This window comes from Protopterus annectens, chromosome 11.part0 (assembly GCF_019279795.1).
Source record: "Protopterus annectens isolate FY-2018-M chromosome 11.part0, PAN1.0, whole genome shotgun sequence".
Lineage (NCBI taxonomy): Eukaryota > Metazoa > Chordata > Ceratodontiformes > Protopteridae > Protopterus > Protopterus annectens.
Window position 1 is genome coordinate 191,528,204 of NC_056745.1, and position 22,219 is coordinate 191,550,422.

Here is a 22,219-nt window from a genome sequence, read left to right on the forward strand (position 1 = left end):
TGTATCCAAGATACTTCAGGTACAACTAACACTGGGTAAGATGGCAATACAGAACCCCAAACATGTCCCAAGACTCTCACTCCAAGTTCCTAAGCACCCTGGAATCTATCAAGGTCCAACCCAATACTCTCATACTGGGTGACTTCAACTGCCCTTCCATCAACTGGAAAAAATATTCAAGTACCAATGTACAGACCCAATGCTTTCTGGAATTTATCAGTTCCAATGCCCTGGACCAGCTCATTCTGACCCCCACCAGAGGAAGCAACATCCTCAACCTGGTTATCACCAACATGGGAGACTGTTGCTCCACACCTATAGTCAATTCCTCCCTGGTTAAATCTGACCACAAACTGATCACCATTGAAATCTCCATCTCACCTACACCCCTCGCTAAGGTGACCACCCTGAAAAACTTCTCTAAAGCCAACTTTGGGCTCCTAAAAACAGAGGTGGCTAACTTCTTGGTACCCATGCCAATGGAAAATAGCTGCATGACTGCCAAATCATACACCAATGCACTGTATGAGCATGTATACAAATGCATGGTCCTTGCCATACCAAATAGAACTAAGAAGCTCTCCTCCAAAAAAGGAAGCCAATCTAGTGGTCCCCAGTCATCAATAAACTCTACAACAGAAGGAAGAAACAGTTGCAGAAAAAAATGAAGTCACAAGACTGGAAAACCTCCCTTAACATCTCAACAAAAGGCTGAGATCCCTTATCAAATCCTCTAAAGCCAGCTATGAATGCAGAATTGTGCCTGACACCAAAAAACAACCAAAAGCCTCAAAGGCAATACTCAGATTTGCTCTGAGTTATTGCACAATGGCAACTCCTATACTGAGCTAACAGATATAGCTAACATACTGGCCGGCAGATTCAGTGCCAATTTTACCCCACCCCCGGGAGTCCTATCACAATACCAGAAGAAAGCCTGGTACTCACCATTTCTGCAGAACAGGTAAAAGCTGCATTGTCCAAAGCCAAGAATACAGTGTTCATGGGACCTGATAATATCCCTGGCTGCATCCTACATGAGTTACAAAACAAATTGGCACCACATCCGTGTGCCCTGTTTAGTCACAGCCTTACCTCAGGCTATGTCCCTAATGAATGGGGCACTGCAACAGTCATCCTGCTCCATAAAAGAGGATCAACTACAGACCCAGGGTACTATTTCCATATTAGCCTGATGAGTCTGGTATGCAAAGCTATGGAGCGCATCATCATGGACCTGCTTAAGAAAGATATAGGCAATCTCCAAACTCTGGACCCCACACAGTTTGGCTTTGTTAAGGGGAGATCCTGCCTGCTGAACCTGGTTGACTTCTTTGAGGCATTCACCAAGGCTGTGGATGAGGGTAAGGCAGTGCATACAGCCTACCTCGACCTGGCCAAAGCTTTTGATACCATGCCCCACTCAGGTATCATTGATAAACTCACAAAACTAGGCATCAGTCCTTATATCACTAGGTGGGTTGCAAATTGGCTCACAGACAGGACCCACAGAGTGAAAGTTGTGGATTCCAAGTCAGACTGTTGACCAGTCATGAGTGGAGTCCCACAGGACTCAGTCCTGGGCTCTCTTCTGTTTGGCATCTACTTCTCAGAAGTCCAGGCAAACACAGAAGGACTCTGGCTGACCAAGTTCACTGATGACTGCAAGCTAGGCATCATTATCAACTCCCCAAGTGATGCAGACATACTACAAAAGGGCCTCTCTGAGACTAATGACTGGTGCCGGAACCATGGCCTGAAGCTTAACACAAAAAAATGCGTTATCACCTCCTTTGGAAAAAACTAATTCCTTGTAAATTACCACATTGATGGGAGCCCACTAAACACTGAAGGGGCCATAAGAGATCTGGGCACCCAGGTCGACAGTCACCTCACCTTCAATCTCCACATTACCACTGTGGTCAGAAAGTCCTTCTACATGGCACATCTTATGACCAAAGGTTTCACATCCAGGAAGAAAGAGGTCATCATTCCTCTCTACCCATCCCTCATTAGACCAATCATTGAATATAATGCGCCATTTGGCATGTATCTGACCAGACACCTACAATAGCTGGAGAGGCCACAAAAGTACCTCACAAAAAGGATCCTAGGTCCTAAACACGTCCTATGTGGACAGACTGAGGAAACTTCAGCTGTTCTCAGTCTCTTATTGTCTACTTAGAGGTGATTTCTGCTTGACTTACAAAGCCGTGTCTGACCCAGCCCTACTCGAAATGCTACACCTAGGGAATTCCCAATCCCCTGCACGACATGCTCCAGAGATCACAATCTCATTACCACAATTAACAGAACATGCTGGAGGGACAGGCTCAACTCCCAAAGACTGCCCATATTCTGGAATAAGCTTCCCATTCAAGTCAAGCAGAGCACCCCACTGGCCCTCTTTAAGAGAAATCTTAATGAGTGGATGGGTAACAGAAAGTTCACTCCAGGGATCATTCCTGTTGCCCTACTGGATAGGGGCAATGTGAACTAACATCAGGTGGCATGGTGCCTGGGAAATTTTTTTGGGCTGGGCTTGTAAAGGCTCCGGGGCCATTAGCCTAGTACACACCATGTGAACCTATGAACACAGACTTAGAAATGCTTCTAAAAGGTACAGCAAACCTGAGAAAACATCCTCCCTCTTTGAGAAATGAGTCAGGCATTGTCACTTGTATTAATAAATATGCAATTTACACAGGAAGAATTTTCATCATGTATTTATACAAAGCTAGGTACAAATATACAACTATGTCCGAGTTGCTGTACATTTCACACTAGGCTTTGAGATGCAACCATATTGTGTGACACAAAATATGGGATCTGGTTTAGCAACTGGAATTGTTTCTGCTGACTATTCAATTTTAGGAGCCTCGGAACCACCTGCTGGAAGAGTATCAGGAGTCAAGAAATGTTCTGGAATAGTAACATCATCTGGATTGCTCTGAGAGTTAGTGTCTTTGTCATAAAAAATGCTGCAATGTCAGTTCTGCTACAGGAAGAAAATGTCTGCGATTTCTCCTGTACTCCACACCCTCTGATTTAACAAAATAGGATCTCGGCTCTGTACATATATTCATTGCTTGACCAATCCAGTTGACAGCTTTAATCTTTGTATCCTTACTGTCTCTCCTTCTTTCAATGGACAAAGAAATCTGCTTGATTTGTCATAGCTGGACTTTTGAAAAGAACACTTTTTAGATAACTGGGATCTAATGACTTTGTTGTGTTTAGCTTTAGGCCTCAACAAACTAGAACTGATAGACAGTGATATCCTGGTTTGCATGGATAGAAGTCTCTGAGCAGGTGAGCCAAGTATATTGTTACAGGGTATGTTTCTTAGATTGAGTACCTTCAAAAAAACATTGGTATTATCACGCTTTGACTTCTCAAGTAACTGCTTTGCACTCTGTACTGCATGTTTAGCAAGTCCATTTGATTGTGGATACTCTGGACTACTAGTAACAAGTACAAAGTCCCACTCTCTTGCAAATTTCTGAAACAACTGACTGGTAAATTGGGTGTCATTGTCAGAGAATAATTTATGTGGACTGCCATGGACTGAAAAATGGCATTCCATCTTAGTAATGACCATAGTAGAGGTTAGATTAGGTAGTAAATCAAATAAGAGTCTACCAGTACTAAGTAATGTTGACTGTTCCACTCATATATGTCAGTAGCTACTATTGACCAAGATACTTCAGGAATTTGACTTAGATGACGTGGTTCTTTTTGCAAATGCGGTTTAGTACTATTACATACTGAACAGGAAGAAAATACTCTATCAATGTCTTTCACTAGAGAAGTCCAAAACACAAGTCCTATCACCCATCTCTTATTAGATTCGGAACCTGGGTGATCATAATGCAAAATCTGGATATACTCCTGTTGTAAGGAAGCAGGAACAACAATTGTAGGACCTTTGAAAATAATGCCATCTTCCATCAACAACTCATCTCTATAAGGAAAGTAAGGTTGCACATCGGATGGTAAACTGGATTGCGTTGATGGCCATCCATCACTGATGTCTTGATTGAGCTTTTGCAAAGCTGAATCAGTCATTGTATGATCTCGTAGCTCATCATCTTGTAGTAGAAAAATTATGCACTTACCATGACATCAAAGTCATAATTCTCTGTGTCAAGCTGCTCCATTGTAGTTCTGGGTGATCTGGATAAGGTATCAACCAGATAAAGAAGTTTTCCTTCCTTATAGACCATTTTGAAGTTGTACTTTTGCAATTTAAACATCATTCTTTGTAATCTCACTCAAGCTGAATGCATAGGATTCTTCAAAATAGCAACCAAAGGTTGATGATCAGTTTCAATCTGGATAGCTTGATCATAGATATAATCATGAAATTTGGAACACACAAACACTATTGCCAAATGATCTTTCTCAATTTGTGCATACTGCATCTCAGTCTGGGTAAATGTTCTAGATGTGTAGGCAACTGGCCTGCCTTCCTGAAGAATAACTGCACCTAAACCAAATTTTGAAGCATCGCAGGAAAACGTTACTGGTTTGTTGACATCATAGTACCTTAATATTGGTGGGGTAGCAATTTTCTGCTTAAGAACTTCAAATGCTTTCTGTTGCTGTTCTAGCTATGACCATGTAACATTCTTATGTGTGACCTCTCTCAAAGGTGCTGTCAACTCACTGAAGTCTGGTATAAACTTGCCTAAATAGTTGACCATACCAAGAAAACATTGTAGAGCTTGTACATTATCTCGTGCTGGCATTTCAAGAATGGCTGCTTACTTGGATGGGTCTGGTCTCAAGCCAGTACTTGTAAATGAATGACCTACATATGCAACTTCTGGTAGTTTGAATTTGCACTTCAGAGGATTGAGCTTTAAGGTCACTTCACATGCTCTGTCTAGAACACTCAATATTTCTGTCATGCTCTGCCTCACCATTGCCTCTGACCAATAAGTCATCTACTATTATGGCACAAGGATAACTCAAATAAATTTGCTCCATTGCATGTTGACAGACTTCACTTGCAGAGTTTATTCCAAATGGCATTCCGAAGCATCTATATCTTTCAAATGGGGTACTAAAACTAGTCAGTAGTGAAGATTTGTGATCAAGCATCGCTTGCCAGACTGAACTCTTTGTATCCAAGACAGAAAAAAACATCGGCATTCAGTATCAGGACTGCAACCTCTTCGACTGTACCCATAGGATGATGCAGTCTCTTCAATGTTTTGTTTAAATCTCTTGGGTCAATACATATCCTGATTTCGTCTGAGTCTTTTTTGTGCGCTGCTACCATGGACAACACACATTAGGTAGGTTCTGTAACTGGACAAATTACACCTTGTTGCACCATTTTATCCATCTGAGCTTTGCCTTTATGCTGCATAGCTATCGAAACTTTTCTTGCTGGTCTGACTACTGGACTGATCTCTGGGTCTAACTTCATAGACTACACAACTGGAAGTTTATCCAACTTGTCATCAAAAACATCAGCATACTCTGAAAAAATAGTGTTAGTAAAGCTGGAACTGGGTCATGTGCTTATGTGATGAACTTCTTTGGTAAAAGAAAGAAGTTTCATTCTCAAACTGTCCCTGAGGCCCAAATACTGACTGCTCAGGTCTTTGAACTACACAGAATAATAGGTTATAACAGTTCTTGGCCACATAACATGAAAGCACTACTGACCCTTCAGCTTGAATTTTTTTCACCTCCATAAGCAACAAGTTTCACACAAGTAGTCACATTTAGTTGTTCACCAGCTCTGACCTTTGCAAATGTATCCGCAGACATAACATTACACTTTGAACCAGTGTCTTCTTTGAGCTGGATGGATTTACCATTGATTTGAACAGTACAAAATGCTTCATTTCTTGCCAATAAATCTACTACATCAGTCTTTTCACCAATCACTGATACACCATCCACATAGAAAGTGGACTGTTGCAGGTTTACTTGATCAACTTGCTTTTTTGAGTGACATTTCTTTGTAACTGTGCTAGGTTTACTTGATTTACAAAATCTATAAAAATGGTTCCATTTCTTACATTTGTGGCATTGCTGACCAAATGTTATGCACTTTTCTCTTCTGGACTCATGGTTGGCACCACAGTTAAGACAGTTAACAATAAAGCTTGATTTGGTTTTGCTGATTCACCCCTATACTATACCGAGCAGCATCTGTTCTCCACTGGATAACCTTGGTTCTGCACTGAGCATGCCCCTTTAACTGAACTGGTCTTGGAATTTGCTAGAAGTCTATGAGTTTTACCTGGAAGTCACACTACTGCCATGTGCCATGTGCTTAGGCCTGCTTTTGCATGTCACATGCTGCATGCTGTCTACATTAAGTCTGGAGCCTATTGAAACCATACTCTTTTCTGTAGCAAGCATACTTGTGCGCCTTTCTGTAACTTCATGGATCTGACAAATCTCAATGGCTTTGCTCAGCATCAAATCACTGTCATGAAGCAAAATCTTTCTCACAGCAGCATTATTAATACCACACATGAGGTTGTCCCTTATTAACTCATCTTTTAACTCACCAAACTTACACGTTTTAGCTTTGTTTCTTAGGTCAGTTTTGTAAGCTGCAAAAGTTTCACCCTACTTTTGATCCCCCATGTAAAACAAATACCTCTCTAATGTAACATTAATTTGAGGGCTACATATTTCTCTGAATTTGCACTTCAAACACTTGGGGTCTTCCCTTGATTCAGCCTGCACAACAATACGATGAGCTTCTCCTTCACCTTCGTACACTGCTGGTCCATATACAAATGAATGCTCCCTTTCAATGGCCTCTGACCCTGCTAGGTTTAGCAAAATGAATTCCTTGGTGTGTGCATCTTTATAAGAATAAGCTGTTTGTATAAATATATCTTACTCTTGTTCAAATATTCTCCAATTCTCTGCAATATTCTGATAAAATACAAGTGGTTATAGTTTGCGAAATCCAGCTGCCATATTAACATATCTTAGTGAAGACTCTTGCAAATATACACAAACACATACACTTACACACTTGTGCTTGAAATTTATGCCAGTACTTGCAATAGCACAATAAGCCTCTGTATAACTGAACTTTACATAATAAGTCTCCTGGGCACTGTAATACTCTGAAATCACTTTACTGTAAAAGCCACTTGTCTTGAAATTATTTTACTGTATAAGCCATTTATCTTGAAATTATTTGACTGTAAAAGTCATTTATCATCATTTTAAGAAACTTTTGAATAACTGCATAGTACAAATAAACTGGGCAATAGAAGCTGAAGGTGAGGAACATTTTGCAGTAACTGTACTTTGCAAATAAACTATTTCAAAGTAATTGCAATTTTTGAATAAACTGTTTCAAAGTAATTACACTTTGCTAATGAACTGGGCAGAAGAAGCTCAGAGTGAGAAACACCTTGAAATAACTGCACTTTGCCAATAACAGTACACAGTACACTGACATTTCTCAAAATGGCTGCACTTTGCCAAACACTCTGTACAGTGCAAGAAACACTCTGTAAAGGCAGCACTCTGTGAATAGACACACCCATGCACAAGAAACTTTTTGAAATGGCTGTTTTTGACTGCACTTCACAAAATAGTTGCACTTTGCACACAACAAACTCTTTGGAACAAATGCACAGTAATAAACACACACTATAAGCACTTTTACATACTTTGAGATACTTTGAATAACTCTAGTTATGCTATTCAAGGCTTCAGTCAATGCGAAGTAGTAATTTATGCGAAAACACAGTCATTTGCCAAAATACATGCAGTCGCCTTGCTTTATAATGCTCAGTGTGCCCTTTTCTGCCTTTTCATTATATTCGTTTTGCTCATTTAATCTCTTTTTATGCCCATTATACTTTCTTGTGCTTGTTTTAACTCTAAACATGGTAGTTTTATCAAATAACCTAGTTTTAAACATTTCATTTGATTAATGAGCTTTTTTATGCTTTTCTTTTTCTTAATAAATGTTTCTGTGCTATTCGTTTGCTTAGTAGTATGTTTTGTGCCCTTGTAATGTTCTGTTTTATCTCTTTTAATAAATAAATCTTTTGTGAGTATTCTCTTTACATTTAGCTTGTTTCTGGCCCTTTGTTTGCTCTCAGTTCACTTAGTTTTCCTTTATCATTACCTCTGCACCTTGTGGCTCCGAAGAGTAGTCTTCACAATCCCGGTTCTGACACCATGTCGCTCACCAGGTCAGCAGAAACAGGCGAACATCATGGGTTCTTGTTCAAGCAGCTTTATTATATACAAACACATCAAAAACGAAGCTAAGTAACTTTAACTTGTATACAAACTATTTATCATGCATATAAATGTTAACACTCTGAGTGCACCTTCAAAATGACACTAAAGATAACACATACTTAGAATTTATATGCACACACAAACTTAGAAATGCTTCTTAAAGGTACCGCACACCTGTTAATCTACAATACTCACTCTAAAGTATCCCAAAAGGGTGCACTTACAGATAACTCAGCCTCCAACAGTGCACAGATGGACAAAGCACACTCTTCCTTAATGCATATAAGTTTTGTGGACTATGTAAAGAAAGTCTTATTCTCTCCCTCCAGACGGCACAAGTTGTGTTCACGCAACTTAATTAATCAATGTCTTATAATTATAAATAAAAAATAGTTACTTTGGTCCTAACAAATTTAATCCAGACAGAACTAATACTGATTCCTCTTCAAAAAAAAAAGTACTGTCAACCCTGCAGATGCAGCCTTTGCACCAAGTTCCCAACCCTGCCCACGGTACAAATAATACAGCACCCTCCACTATAAATGTGGTTCACCCTTGGTCTGCTGTAAACTTCCAAACCATTTTAAACTCCCTTCTGCCCATTCACACCAATCTAGCTAAATATGCTAACATCCTAAAAAACATGTTCAGTTACAAAACCCCACCTTAAAAAATATTAGAGCTGTGTTAAAATTCACTATTCCAAAGATTCAAAAGATTCATAGAAACTTTATTGTCATTCAGGATCACACAAGCGCAGCCTAAACAAAATTACAAATGTCAGTTCACAACAGAAATGCAGTGCAAATAACGTAGATAAAGCGGTATCAAAGAATAACATAAGAAAGAAAATAACATGTATGGCATGCAAGAGGTAGTTCAGATTACATAAACACACTCAATACCCATTATCCAGTGATAAATAATAAATAAATACCCACCACTAAACCCCTATACTAAGAGAGTAAATAGAGACTAGTGGATAGCAGCTGTTTAGTTACCATATTGCACTTGTTAACCTTAGATGTGACTCAGTATAGTCATCATATTGCATAATAGTAATGCTGGTGGTATTTGCTCAGAGCAGCAGGATTAAATGAAAAAAGAGGCTTCAATATATCAGGTGTTACGGTTGGTGTCTGTATTAATAAGTTTCACAGCTGTAGGATACAAACTATTCCTGAATCTGGTAGTCCTACAGCGGAAGTTGTGGTACTTCCTTCCAGAAGGAAGTTGTGAGAACCAGTTGTTAGTCGGACGGGTCAAATCAGCAAGTATTTTATATGTTCTCTTTCCTGCTTTTGTAAAGAAAAGCTCCTGAATAGAAGAGAGGTTTCTGACCAAGATTTTATTATAAACATATTTAAAAGCATGCCAATATACCAGATCCTATTCTCCAATATACTGCTACTGAGGCCTTTCAAAATGCCCAAACCCCTTTACTGCAAGCTATTACTGCTGTGTGTCCCCTTGTGCCTAACTGCTCCCAAATAAAAGCTATCACCCACTGGAATGATGAGCCCATTGGCACATATTTATGTCGTATGACTGAGGATTTTAAAGCATTTTCAGGTTATTCTAGACCCACTAAAGGGCCCAGCAGGAAGTAGTCTCTCAGCAGCTTTTGTAAATGGGTTATTACCTCCTATTCATGACCAGTTAAAAAAGGTTTGCTTAAACTGGTCAAGTCTAGGGCTTCACAAGTTAGTTGACCAAGTCCAGTATTTAGCAGATACCCTCACCCATATAAAAAAAAAAAAAGATTGGCAAAATTATTAAACATACAGCTTCAGCAGTTCAATACTTTCCCCCATTTTAGAAATAAAAACAGGAGAGGAAAAGGGAGATGAAATAGACCCAGATTTCTTCAAAATCAGGTACCAGTCCCTCAGCATTTTCACAATACTCACATTCAGACTCCCCAAAGAGCCACTTCAAATTTGTGTTTTAAATGTGGACAAAATGGTCATTAGAGACACTAATGTATCTTTTTTAATAAATACTAGAGCTACTAGATCTATGCTAAAAGCATCAGCTGCTCAAAATCTTCCTTTGTCTCACACCTTGGTACATGGAGTCGGAGTATCAGAGGTCCCATTAGACTACCCTGAAACTGTTTCAGTTCCCATTCAGTTAAAATCACTAACAGATAAACATGCTTAATCATCTAAATAAAAATATTTTGTAAACTGCAATGTACTGTATTTTGCACACCAAATGAAGTGTATTTAAATGTTCCAGATAACTCTCCAGTAATGCAAATGAGCATTGTCTCAGTGATGTTACTCTTTTCTCCATCCTCACTAAGACAAAACCTGTGTAACTTTCAGATGCAGCATTGTTAAATACCATTCCCTCACATTTATAAAAAACCCACAAAAATAAAGTAAAACGTATTAAAAATGTCACGCCAGTCCAAATTACTCTAAAGCCACATAAACCCTTGCCCATAGTGGCACAATATCCACTCTCTGCAGATGCAAAAGCAAAAATTAAAGCATTTTTTTCAGCATTATTACAGCAGGGTTTAATTGTTCCTCTTAAATGCTGCTGTAATACACCCATTTTGCCAGTAAAAAAACAAACGGGCAAAGGCAATTATAAATTTGTACAAAATTTAAAAGCCGTAAATGCCATAGTAGTACCTGCATTTCTTGTGCCTAATTCAACAACTATACTCAGTTCAATTTCTCCCTCTGCTACCACCTTTTCAGTCATTGATATTTCCTCAGCATTTTTCCTTATTCCAATTCATTCTAATGTTCAGTCTTTATTTCCATTCAAATACAAAAGGCAACAATGCACGTGGACTCGCTTGCCAAGTGTATGTTAAAATCACCCACATTATTTAAAAAAAAATAAAAACTCAGTTAAATAAAATTCAGCTATCTTGTAAGTCTGCCTTAGTACAGTATGTAAATGATCTTCTTGTAGTCTCTGACTCTTTAACTGACTGTCAAACTAATACTGTTCTCCTTTTAAATAAGCTAACTAACTCAGGGTTCAAAGTAAAGCAGTCTAAACTCCAGCTTTGGCAGCGACAAGTTCAGTATTTGAGACATCTAATCTCTAAAAATGCACAACATATCTTACCCTCCCATATTACCACTATACAGATAGCACAAAAAATGACAACTTTAAAACAACTCAGAGGGTTTCTTGGCTAGCAGGCTGTTGAATGCAGTAAATTTCTAATTATGCTAAAGTAGTCAAACCTCAATTAAAATTGCTAAAAAAGGACACTCCCAAGCCCCTTCCATGGCTACCATGCCATAAACAAGCGTTTGTTAAATTAAAATCTCTTCTTTCAAATCCACCAGCCTTAAAATTGTCAAATTCTTCTAAACTGTTTTACCTTTTCTGTTATAAATGCACTAAGGTAGCTTTAAAATTATTAGCTCAAAAACAAAATAATGGTTTCAGGCCAGTTGTTTATTGTAGTACAAATCTTGACACAGTGGCAGCTGTCCACCTCAAAGCCATGTCTGTCACTGCCAGGCTAGTTAATATGGCAGCAGCACTTACTCGGGCCATGATACCTTTATTGCAGTTCCACATTCTGTTAATGCCTTACTGTTAAAAACCAAAACGCATTATCTTTCTGCTTCTAGGCTTTCGTATCAACTAGTTCTACTCAATAATCCTTCTTTAAAAATTATAAAATGCCCTCCTTTAAAACCAGTCTTTATCATCCCTACTGTTAATAAGGGCAAATCTCATGATTGCATTTTTGTTGTTAACCATGTGGTTCCTCCTAGACCTGATCTCCAAGATGCACCTTTACAGGACCCAAATCTAATCCTATTTATTAATAGATCTTAGATAAAAAAAATAAACAATTAACAGCTGCTTTTCCTGTTTATACTAGTGACTCTATATATGCTAACTAAACAATTACAAAATAAATGTTTTGGCTCAAGTAGCTAAACTAGCCACCATCACTAAGGCTTGTAAACTAGCTAAAAAAAGTGTTACAAGTTTTAGCAATTCCAGGTACACCTGTGGCATAGTGCACAACTTTGGAACACTGTAAAAAAAGGAGGGGGTATCTAACTTCTGCTGAAACAACTATTAAAAATGCTATTTTTGTACAGAAATTATTAAATACCTTATTATTGCCAAAAAAGGTTGCTGTAATCAAATGTGCCACACATAAATTAAACTCTTCTTTCGAGTCCCTAAAAACTGCTTTTTCTAACAAAGTGGCACAACAGGCTGCCTTATTAAATCCTGTTCAGGCTTCCTTTTTGCAGCCTCTTCAAGTTAAAAATGTACTTGTGACATTACAAAAGGTATTATCTTTTCAAAAACCAAGCTGACAACTCTAAAAAAGTAAAATAAAGCCATAATTGCTACTGTAGTTCCCTGGATTTACTCTCGTGCCATCCAAATAAAAGGTTAGTAGCTTTACAAGCTTTTTTACCTCAACTGGCCCAGGCCTATCATTTACCTTCCTATCTAAAAAAAATGATTGTTAAGACAACTTTTAACTAACTAATATGCCCCTTATGCTTCACAGTTTCTTCAGTATCTTATAAATACTTGTAATATATGTCTTTCTTTTAATGTTTCTAGATCTGTTGCTGTCTACATACACAATATTAAAAAGTTGCAAAAACCTTTTTGCTGTGTACAAAGAAATTTCATTGCGTCACCACCAAGTATAAAGTTTAAGTATGTCTTAGTTTTACATGTTTTTTCTAAATGGGTAAAAGCTTACCCATGTGTTCAAAATAATACAGTCACTGTGGCTAAACATTTAATTTCGAAACTCATACTTCATTTTGGGTGTTTACTGCTGCATTCAGTCAAATAGGGGTACCACTTCACGGGCCAAATCGTACAGCAAATTTGTGAAGTACTTAATATCCATCTTCAATTGCATTGCGCTCACAGGCCGCAGGCTTCAGGCATAGTAAAACATGTAAATCAAACATTAAAGACTAAATTAGCAAAGTGTACAGCAAAAATAGGTTTAAAATGGCCAAAAGCACTGCCTTTAGTATTGTTTACTCTCCAAAATACAGTTAGTGCACTTCAAAAATTCTCCCCACATAAAATCCACATGGGGCAACCGATAAAAATGCCAGCCACACCCCTACCTACAAATCTTGAGCTGCAATTAATTAATAAAGCAATGTTTAATTATTGTAAACAACTTACTTCTGTTCTACAACACTACCTTTCACAGGTTATCTCTGCCCAGCTCCAGCCTGATCCAATCACAACACCTGACGTCCACCCAGGTAATTGGGTATATATTCAATCCTTCTCCAGATGCCACACCCTCCACCCCTGATAAAAAGGCCCATTCTTAGTGTTCCTCACAATAGCCACAGCCATCAAACTCAAGGGTCTTCAGCTTAAATCCATGTTTCCCTTGCTCACAGAGCAGTTCCAAATAAAATCAAATCAGGCTATCTATTTCAACTCCCCTGCTGCAGTCTTGTCTAATAATAAACTAGCTTCCTTTCATACCAAAAAAAAAAAAAGAGAGAGTCTGGGGACAGAAGAGACAACTGACCCTGTGGGACAAACAACAAAGGACATTTATCCTGAGTCAGGCCACCAAGCTCTGCTCATGGGAGCCAAACAACAACTGCAGCCTTTGAGAAATGTGTTTGGAGTACAACAGCAAGCTATTCACCACAAACCACATTTGTTTTTTGGAAATCTGTGAGGATCGACTCTGACCCTGCCGACCTTGCTTTTCATGCCCGATTGTCGCCTTGATGATTGCAATTATTTTTGTTCTACTGCTGCACTTCTTGATTTCTGCAGAAACTGTTAAGTACTGTTTAGCTTTTTAATAAAAGAACACAGAGACTGATAGCACCCAAATCTAAACAAAAAGTGACAAACTGGCATCCTTCCTTTAATACTATTGATGATACCCTGCGGATTTATGCAACAACTTTTAATGTAAGCAATTGTCGGGTGTGTGCAGCAATCCAGCCAGCACATGATGGATTGCAGTTTAAAATAGTTCCATTAAACAGTTCTAAGACTCATAAAGTTTTATTAAATGAGACTGGTGGCATAGTAACTATGATAAATATAACTGTATCTCTTTCTCTCTGCCTTTTGCATGGAAAAAAATACTGTGCTCTCAGCAAAATAGGATTAAAATGGTGGGATAGAGTAACTGCAACATCACAATAGAACAATACGTGCAAGGAAATGTAACTACATCCTTAAAATATATAAAAAAAATTTGACTAAAAGACATGACCTTACTGACTGGCAAAGTTGCCCCCAGCTGTATAATCTCAAAAATTACACTCTATTTAAGTAGGTTTGGACATCTGCAAATTCATCTAAATAATAATAAAAAAAAAACATTACAAGAAAAATGTTGGGGTTTAATATCTTTTTTCAACCAGTAAGCAACAATAACAATTTAACACCCCAGAAGGCATAAGGCAAGAGGTGTTATTTTATTTGTGAAAAAAAGCAAAGAAATGGCTGCCAAAAAACTGGAGCTAAAGTTGTTTTATTGGTTATATAGTTCCGGCTATTCGACATACCACCAGTCTACCCAGCGAAAAGATTTGCAATGCCCAAAAAAACTCAGACTGTAAAAAAATCTGATTGACAAAATTAATGCTTTGTGGAGTTATCATCATGACATTAAACAGGCAGGCATCAAAGGACTTTCTAATATGGACCTTGGTGATAATGCTATTTCTGGGGCTGATATATTACCTGCTTATGGGGCTCCAAAATCAATTTGAAAGCTAAAAAAAGCTTTTTAAATTGATAAAAGTGTTCAATAATGTCACATTTAAATCAATAAACCTGATTACTATAAAACTAAGTGCTATGCTTGCTGTAGTGCTGCAAAACCAAATGGCACTTCATTTGGTGCTTGCGTCAAAAAATGCTGTACTTTTATTCCCGATAATAAGTATCCATTTGGAGATTATCCAAAAATGTATATTTTCTTTCTTAATACTGTTTTTCACTATTTATAGGAAGGAAGGGTGCAACTGAGAGCAATAGTGAGCAGAAGCTACTACGTGATGTAAAAAATTCCACCTTTTGTCTGACTTTCAGAAATTGTACTGTCACAGCAACAACTTTACTGTACTTACTTTAGTATTTAGCTGTTTATGGTTTTGTGATTTTTATCATAGAAGCTGATTTAAGTTCTCTTTGAATTCTGTGGAAACTGATTTTGATATTTTTTAGAATTTTTTATTCATTTGCAACTGAATATGGATTCCTTAAATGAGTATGCCATTAATGATTTGCTGAAGCACAAATAGCTTGTACAGTGTAATAAATTCTATGTACATTTAAAGGTAACACATACTGGCAATCTGTATTCCTTGTGTCAAAGGTTGGATGATTTTCTTACCCTTATTAGCATTAAATCTAGACTTACTGATGATGATTGCTCTTGTGCAATTGGCACATCTTGGAGAACTGTTGTTACATAAATTAATGACTGGACTGATGAGATAAATAACGTTAGGCAAAGAGCAAATGGAGCACATTTAGGAAATTATGTGTCTATTGTCTGTAAAGATCATTCACTCCCCCATTAAATAAGACAATGCCCCTGAGAAGTATTCGGCAATCTGAAGATTCAGGGTGCTTAGAAGGAAATAAAAAAAGAAAGAAAGGAAGAAGTTCACAACAAATAACAAGGAAGAAAACAAAACTGATAAATGTCTGTAAAGAGAATACATACTAAAAATGACACTGCTTTGTTATGTAACACACAGATTATATGTAATGATAAAATTTTTCTATCAGAAAACCTTCAGTCTACAGAAAAAGGCAGCATTTTTCCAATAGAGAAGGTAGATAAAAGAGGTAAGGGGCAAGTGAACAGGAAAACTTCAAAATAGAACGTGGGAGGATTGAGCAACATTACTGTAAGAAAAAGGATAAGAAAGATACAAGTTGACTACATGGCTCAAGCTGTGGATGTACAAAGCCAGCTGGATGAGAACTCTATGCTTGCAAATGTAATATGCAATGAAAACAGTAGGATTAATAAAACTAATGGTGATGAAGATAATTTCTTTATAACATTTATAACAACAACAGATCCGTTTTTATAAGGCACCAAACAAATGACTAATAAAACTTCAAAGGTGCCAATGTGAGCAAGTAGCTACACCATAAGCCCAAAACATGAAACAGAATGCTCACAAAGAGTATGTTACTCCAGTCTCTTTATTGTTAAGTGCTTTCTTCCCCCAGTATACACCTCGGGGACTTCCTCAGAACAAGAAACAGAAGAAACTGAAGAAAAAAAAGCCTGAGATGTATGATGATGGTCTCATTATGGCGACCATCGACATTAAAGATTTATTCTCAGTCATTCCCCACCATGAGGGGTTGGAGAGGTTTTATGAATATTTGTGTTTTAACTCCAGTCTAGCACATAATACCATCTTGACCATACGTACATGTATGGAGCTTGTGCTCGAAAACAATTTTATTTGCTTTGAGGGCCAGCTTTTTAAACAAAAGCAAGGAGTAGTGATGGGCGCCTGTTGTGCCCCCAGTCTTGCCAACATTGTGCCGGCACACTGGGAGGATTTATTTATTTTAAATTCAACTTACAAAGACTCTTGGGCACTATACGGGCAGTACCTTGATGACCTAGTGATTTTCTGGAAGGGTAGTTGTTAGAAAAATATGTATTAATCTGTGTATGCTTAATGCCAATTAATAATCAAGTATTTTAATATGCTTTTCATTCTATTTTTCATGCACTGTATTTTATACAAATTGAGTTTCATATGAGACTGAAAAAGATGCTTTTTGAAAACTGCAGTATGCTTTCTGAAACTTGCAAGTTGCCCTCTGACCTAGAAACTGCTAGCACAGCAATAATCTTGTTTATGCCTTGTGGAAATGTACTTGAGAAGCAGGTGTTTATCTGCTAGGTCAGAAGCGAATGAATGAACAATGCCTTATGTTATAAATGTAATGATTTCAGACAAACAGCTCTGTCCAGAGGAGCGGAACCTCTGCAGCTGTAGTAATTTAGAGATAAAGTAGACAAAGGATTATTAGAGAAATGAACTGCTAGCATTGTGCTTGATTTTAGCCATAGTATCTTGAATGTAACATAACATGTATCTAACTGGGAGTAACCAAGGCCATGTTGTTTTCCTCAGGAAGTTTCACATAAAAATTGATAAATCAGCAGAAATTCATGGGAAAGATGGTCAGCAGATGATGATGAAAAAGGTGGTAATCTGTTACGTCAGCATGGTAGGACATAACTAGTTTAAGAATGTATAAAAATGAAAGTATTTCCTGTTTCTGGTTAGACAAACTCTGTATTAGCATGTTTTTGTCTCCTTGCTGCAAAATTAAAGTGCCTTAACCTGAACCTACCATGTTTTGATCATTTTCAAAGTGTATTTTTCTTTTGACAGTTTGGTCCTTCGGACCGGAAAGTACCTCTCGCTCTAGGCCTAGGTCAGAATTGGGCCCGGTGGCATGCATCCGTACAGAGAAGAGGCCAAATCGGCTCTTCTATTTTGAAAGACCTCCGACTGAATTGTCGTTCGAAAGGGGCCAGCCACTGTTTCTGATCTGGGATTGGAGGACGAGTCAACGATCTGGTGGATCAAATCACGGAGGGTCAGGCATAGCTCTCAACCTTCCATCTCCAAAATGAGGAACACCAGCCCTCATAATGTGGAACAAATGGGCAAAATGTGGAACACATGCTAATGGCTTACTAACAACTTCAATTAGGAAGGCCATAGGACAGTTAAAATATGTTGGTTTTACTTATAAAAAAGATATTTTAATGAATTAATATGATTCATTTCTGTTTACCATGGATTTCACTTAAAAAAATTCCTAACACTAAATTTGTGACAGAGTCTTTCAATGTGGAACTTTGAGGAACTTTGAGGAACATGAACTTTTTAAGATCCCAAATGAGGTACGTTCCTCATAATGAGGTGCACTTGAGAGGCGGTCAGGTAAGGAGGAATTACCTTGTTTCTGTTTTAAGATCAGGGACTAAGTACAGAACTGTTTTTTCTCAGGTAGATTTGCATGTGCAGATCAGGGACAGAAAAAGGGGTTACTGTTTTTTGTCATAGATCAGGGAAACAGAATAGGTAGGCAGTTATTCTAGATAAACTGTGAAATTGTATAGATTTGTGGTACCACGTGATAAAATGGGTTATGTAACAATTTGCAGCTTAGCTAAGACAGCAATGGAAAATCAGTGCACAAAAAGTTCCCGAGACCCGCCCCTAACTGAAGACGCGAAGTATATGCAATTACAGCGTGCCGATAATGTTAAATACTACACCAAATGGGTTGATAAGTATAAATTCGAGGGTAATTTAGATAAACTTGCACTTATGAAACTTGTTAAACAGTTAAAAATAGACGCTAAAGGTCAACTAAAAAAGCAAAGACAATTAGGAGTCCCTCAGGCGCATAGGTGGCTTGATGAAGCAAATCGCAGAGAGCACAGAATTAAAAATTCAAAGACAATGTTCTTAGACAAAGAAGACAATAACTTGGTAATAGCAATGGCCCCTCCGCCGCCCCCTCCGCTTCCTTTACCAGAATATGAAGCAAGTGGACAAGCTGATCCACCTCCGCTATACCCAGTTGTTCCTGCAAAATCACAACCGTTTGTCAGGGATCCTATCAAGACCAGGTCTCGAACACGCGACTTGAGGAGGGAGATTGAGTTAAATGAATTAAATAGAAAATCACAGGCTATGAGTGAAGAAGAGATATGTCCACTCATAGAAGTACCAAATCCTCAGGCAGGACAGGATCTGACTCTTTTAGTTTATACACCGTGGACACCGGAAGATATCCGGAAAGCCACGGAGGTAATTCCCCACCCAAAAGTGAATTTTAGAAAATTTTTAGAAGATTTACAGGGTATGCGATTGAGTTACCATTTAAATGGAGAGGAAGTGGAAAAAGTAGTTAGACAAATTGTGGGTCCAGATTGGCACATGATCAGTGGCAACTGGAATCCTCGTGACGTGCAACTTAGACCACTCCCACATACTAATGCAGAACTGGATGGCAGAGTAAAAGGTCTGACAGACCGAATCCCTGAAAAGTGGAAGCCTAGGGCTGATTGGACTTGCATTAATCAATGCATTCAACAGGAAGGTGAAACAGTTGATAGATATTATGCTATACTGTTAGAGTGTTTTAATAATCACTGCGGAATGCAGATACCAGAAAATCAGACACAAGATTCCTCATATGAACAGCAGTTGAAGAATGCATTCTTGAAGGGTAGTATAACTCCCATTAGCAGATTTATTACAAAGCATATGGTAGATCATCGAACAAGTAGACTACAGCCATTACTTGAATATGCTAGACATGCAGAAAGACATTTTAATAGTAAAAAGAAAAAGAAAACTCAAGTATTTTTGGCAGAAGATGAGTCAGAAGTATTTGTAGTACAAACTGGGAAAAAGGGTAAGAAAAATACCCAGGGAAATATACAATCTGACAAGCAATCAGAAGATTTTGAAGAAAGAAAGAAAAAAGGTGAATGTTTTAAGTGCGGGAAGAAAGGACATTTAGCAAGAGACTGCAGGCTAAACAAGAAGGTAATTACAGAAAATAAGGATGATGAGGAATGACTATATGATAGTCAGGAATCATTGGATGAGAATGAGCAGGGAAAGGTAAGTGCAAATATAATAACGGGAGTAGAGGATGTGACACAAGGAGTATAGGATGCACATGAATTCGCAGACATAGAAGAAAATGAAATTTTAGACCTAGCTCTATTGAGCTTAGAGCTTTACTTAGCAGACACGAAACCGGAAGTGACGCTTCTGGTAGAGGGGAGGGAAGTTAAATTTCTGTGTGACTCAGGGGCTTCACGGACCCTGATACACCCTTCCAAGTTACCGGAAGATTCGGAATCACCAGATTATATACTAGTGAAAGCAGCTAATGGACAGCTGTATCAGGAGCCACTCTCCCATGATATAGCAATAACCGACCCCGTTTCAGGAATGACCCAGAAAAGTAAAATTGTAGTTTCTGCAAAATGCCCAGTAAATCTTTTTGGTAGAGACTTGATGCAGATATTTGGCATAGCCTTAGTTCCAACCATGCAGGGTATGGAAGCACAGCGACAAATGGATACTTTTGTAGTGCGACCGGAGGGTGAAACGTATTATTGGTACAGCCAGGACTTAGTTACGACTGGTCCAGGGGCAGTAACCGAAGAAGTGATGAATGTAGCCATCAGTAAGTCCCCCTCCCTCGACATTGACAAACAGCATTTGTTGCATTGTACTCTATATTACTGTAATAGACCAGGACCTGATAAAGATTATGAACAGGAATTGTTTCAGAATCATGCAAACAGGCTAATATTGCGAAATTTGTACTGGGATGCAGAGGGGAACAGTGTAGCAAGCTGTTCATTGCCCCAGGAATTTTTAGCACTTTACAAATCTAATCGACTGCCACATGTTAGTTTAACTAAGTATAAAAATTTGAAATGGGCAGACTTGGGTGAAAAAGTCACAAGGTGGGAAAAGCAGACAGAATTAGAGCTCTCCGAACAAGGAGTACAAAAACAGAAATTGAATTGGATTATAAAGACACACCCAGCTGTACAATCACAGGCTAGTGAGAATAGCTGAGTATTACTCTTATTGGAAGAAGAGGAAAAAGCCTTGCGGGACATACCAGACATTCTCTGGTCAGCAGGGAAATCAGATGTAGGACTAATACGAACAGTAGGACCAGTTACTATTACGCCAGTCAGCATTTAGACCTCAGAAAAGAGAGTATCCCTTGAGAAAGGATGCAGAGGTAGGAATCAAGCCTATCATAGGCAGCCTTACTTAAGGAAGGAGTCTTGATAGAATCTCCTGATTCGCCATGTAATACACCTTTATTTCCTGTCAGGAAAGCAAACAGGGAATGGCGTATGGTCCAAGATTTGCAAGCTGTAAATAATGCAGTTATACCCAGGGCACCAACGGTGACAGATCCACACACTTTATTGAATGAGTTAAAGCCAGAGCAAAAATATTTTTCAGTGGTAGACATTAGTAATGCATTTTTCTTGATACCGATACACCCTGACAGCCAATATTGGTTTGCATTTACATTTCAGGGAAAGCGGTACACATATACAAGATTACCACAGGGATATTGTGAAAGTCCAACAATATTTGCACAGGAAATGGCAAGCAACCTGGCGGGATTTATCCCACCGAAAGGTAGTCAGATTTTACTTTATGTAGATGACATTCTGCTGGCAGCCCCCACCCAGCAAGAATGCAAAGAGGACACGATAGCTTTATTACAATTTTTAGCTACTCAAGGTCACAAAGTAAACAAAGACAAGCTACATCTTTGGAGAAAACAAGTTAAGTACTTGGGATATGTAATATCCAAAGAAGGTAGAATATTAGATGAAGATAGAAAAACAGCAATTTTACAAGCACCTAGACCAACTACCAAGAAGGAAATGACGTCCTTCCTGGGAACTACTAATTTTTGACAGAGTTGGATACCGAACTATGCTTTGGAATCTGCTCCACTGGCTGATTTAATATTTAAGAAGCCGATGGCAGCACAGGATTTATTACAATGGACACCTGAAGCAGAAGCAGCTTTCTGTAAGCTGAAACAACTGATAGCATCATCCTTAGTTCTAGGATTACCAAACTATCACAAGCAGTTTATTCAAACTGTAGATTGCAAGCAAGGTTATATGACATCAGTGTTGACACAGCAACATGGGGACAAACAATGCCCCATAGCTTACTATTCATCACAGATCCAGTGGCGCAATCCCTGCCCCACTGCGTACAAGCAGTAGTTGCAGCTGCAATGGCAGTGCAGGCTTTGGCCTCAGTGGTACTATTCCACCCTCTCACATTGAGAGTGCCACATGCAGTCACAATTATTTTACTGCAAGAAAAAGTAGCATATCTTTCTCCAGCTAGGCATCTTTCCTGTATGACCA